This window comes from Amblyomma americanum, chromosome 1 (assembly GCF_052857255.1).
Source record: "Amblyomma americanum isolate KBUSLIRL-KWMA chromosome 1, ASM5285725v1, whole genome shotgun sequence".
In the NCBI taxonomy this organism is placed as follows: domain Eukaryota; kingdom Metazoa; phylum Arthropoda; class Arachnida; order Ixodida; family Ixodidae; genus Amblyomma; species Amblyomma americanum.
Genome location: NC_135497.1, coordinates 35767719 through 35771158, shown reverse-complemented (window position 1 = coordinate 35771158; position 3440 = coordinate 35767719). Strand labels below are relative to the sequence as shown.

Sequence of the window (3440 nt, the reverse complement as noted above, 5' to 3'; positions counted from 1 at the left end):
GTTGAAGAAGGCTACGATTCCACAAATGGACTCATAAGTGTATGTCTCTTCACATACCCATCCTGAAAAGCTTTCACAACATCAACGTTACTAAGCTGATTTCACAAATTTCTGTGTTGACTTGAACAACAAACAAAGCTTTGGAATTTCTGGCAAGCTAGATTTAATGCTTTCTCTCAGTTTCCTTGCCCTTAATATGCTTGTGTCTATGAACATGACGATGTCCTAGTCATTGCTTTCTTTCTTTGTATCAGTTTGCACATAGCATGCTGACATTTCGTGCTTTCAGTTGTGTTGCTATCTAGAAAAGTTGCCCAAGGCATTTTTAAAACATTGTGTCAGTGATCATAACACACCAGAAGTCTTCCTTAATCGTTACAGCACTCTTTCAGGTCATTTGCATATATGTCATTCATATTTTTCTTAAAAAGATTGCAGTTTATACTGGTGCTAACAAAGCACTACGATTCACTGCATGACTGCATTGTGTAATGGGGAGGAAATTTTGGACAAAAAACGAGTGACTGTGCCTTTCAATGAATGCAGGTGGAAACACAAACAGACCCCTCTACTTGGACCTTGGAGCCAGATATGCCGAGTCTGTTCCTTGGCTGCATGCAAGATTGCAATGCTGAGACACAGGTAGGATGGGAACTAGTATGCACATTTGCTATAATTTCATTGCACCTGAATAGACTTGTACCTAAAATTACATATATTTTCTTGTTGATACCTTTCTGCAGCGCCCCAATTTTTTGAAGTGTGGACTTGGTGTTGGGCTGTGTAGGTACAGCTTTGAGATAGCAGCTAGCGTGTATGATAGATAAAATACTTCAGTTTGGGAAATAAACTATGTGTTAGTATTTATCTTAAGCACATTTTCAGTTTTGTCATTGTTCACTGCATAAAACCTTTAAGCAATATTTAATACAAATGTGTACATAAAATAGCTTTGTTACCCTCTAATAAGCACGGCTTCAAATGATTGTGTGCGTAATTTCTTCCAGGCTACCTTTCCTAGCTAGAAGGAAACAAAGGACGCCGCATGGGGCACTTTGTATGGCATCAAGGACAGCGCGTGTGACCCAATGAACATCGACAGCTTGAAATCTACCTGTAGCTTTCGAGGCTACCCAAGTGTATCTGCCTGCTCCAGTGAAAAGGCCTGACATTTTAAAATACATTGCTGGTGTGTCACTGCCAGTATTTTCAAAATTGCAGAGCATTGTTGTGGAGGCGCTTAATGTCAGTGGGGAAGATGAAATTGTAAATGCATCAAACTCCTCCTCTCTCTCATGAAGCTACAGCTCAACCTTTCCTATTCGGCTTTAGCGGTCTTTTTTGGTATGCATAGGACAACTTGTTCACGACATTTTTTTCTGATTTTGAATCTTTTACATGCCAAAAGCCGCTATCTTATCTACTGGCCCTCACGATCAACCACTGAGCTCATGATGCGTGAATGTTTCAAGCCTGAGTATGCAAAATGTCGAGTCATTATAGATTGCACTGAGGTTTTCTGCTCAGCACCAAACACTGTGCATGAGAAAGTGGTGATGTTTTCTAATTATAAAGGCACATACACTGTCAAATTTCTTGTAGGAATAACACCTAGCGGAATTATCAGCTTCTTATCAAGGCCTTATGGTGGCCGTGCCACCGATTCATTCATAACAACTGATTCTGGCATTTTGCACTTGCTTAGCCCAGAAGATCTTGCGCTTGCTGACAAGGGCTTTCCTCAAATCAGAAGTGCACTTGTGGAACGAGGCGTGCTATTTCAGATGCCTACTTTTGCACGACCAAACCAGCCTTTTACTCGTGAGGAAGTTTTTACCTCATACAAAGTGGCAAGTGCAAGAATACACGTTGAAAGATGTATTCAACGTATGAAACTTTTCAGGATATTGTCAGAAAAGTCTGCTGATTTGCTTCCTCACGTCTCAAAAATAATTGATATGTGCGGCGTGCTTACAAACTTACACAGCCCAGTGATTAAAGCTAAAGAGTAATGTGGTAATGTGCAAGCTGTCATGTTCACCATGTACAAAATAGACTGAGATGACGTTACAGTGCAAGTATAATCTTTTGAGGGCTGGTTATTACCATGAATGCACGAAACCATTCTTTACTCCAGGAAATCAGTACTTCTTTTTTTAGGATCTTCATGTATCTCTATCAAAATAGTTGCACCCAGGCAGTGTTTAGTAAAAGGTACGCATTGCAGGATACATTTCTTTGTCAAAATTTTGAAATATATCCCGCACAATACAATGACTAATGCCCCTGGTGCCACAAAACACCCACGTTGTATCTGATAACGTGGGCATGCCAGAAGATAGACGTGGCACCCGTTATATCAAACCCGAGTGCAGAGCAATGGGGGGCAGTGCTCTCCAGCGATGGCCGGGTCGACCAAGAAGGACTGATTCGGCGAGCACAACTCGCAGCATCATCCAGAGGAGCCCTGGACTAGGGGCAACAGACTGCTCTGCAAGAATATGGACGGAGCCATCTGAAGACCGCAGTAGACGAGTGAATCTAGCGCTCAGTACAGTTTTTCACTCACTCACACACTCGCACCTTTGGGGTGCTGTCGTACTGTGCGAGGGCTCCGGCTTACGTCAGCCGTAATTTTTTGGTTGCATTGAACTACAGGAGAAAGAAAAAAGAAACAGGGCAGTGCTGTTTAATCGAAATGTGTGTTAATGCTTTTAACAATCGTTGTTATCCTTTTGATAGACTAACAACAAATCCGTGTTAGTGCTGCGTACGTACAATGTTCACTGTAGGTCTAAAATAAAAAGTAAAAAAAAACAATGTCAGAAGTGGGGTTCGAACCCACGCCCTCTTTCGAGGACCAGAGCTTAAATCTGGCGCCTTAGACCGCTCGGCCATTCTGACCATGGTGCGGCTACTTTTACGAACAGATATTCACTCTGTGAAAGTGTGTGCGTATACATGTAGCGTCTCTGCCAAAAGTAACCAAAAAGCCGCGATGGCAGCGACAGCGGTCTCTCAGCCGGGCGGCGGCGCTGCGGTCCCGGGCGCTGGCCACTGCTCTCCGGCTGCGAGTGTAACATGGGCGACGTAAGCCTGCGCCCCAGCCCTCCTTCCCCTGATGATAAGAAGCAGATAGTAGAGAGTTTTAGTTTCACGTACGTAAAGCTCTTACGGGTGACCAGTGCGCATGCGCAGAACGCAAAGGGTATGAGCGAGTCTCACGTACGTACGTGAGATTCGGATTTTTACGTTGCGGTCTTTGCGTTGCTTGCGTACGTAGCGTTGACAAACATGGCGGCACCCTGCCCGCCGCTTCATGGCGATAACAGCTTCGTCGCTAATCCCTCGAGGCGATATGGTGTTCTAAACTGTTGTATTCGCCTTCAATTTGCCCATTCTTACCCTCGCATAAGGTTTCAAGCGACAGATAGCTTTTG

The 3440-nt window shown here is 43.8% G+C and overlaps 1 non-coding gene across 1 annotated transcript; it reads right to left on the bottom strand.

The window, feature by feature from the left end:
- Positions 1-2820: 2820 nt before the first annotated feature.
- On the bottom strand, positions 2821-2904 carry TRNAL-UAA (transfer RNA leucine (anticodon UAA)). The gene has a single exon. It is a non-coding gene; the product is annotated as a tRNA-Leu (tRNA).
- Between the last annotated feature and the right edge of the window lie 536 nt (positions 2905-3440).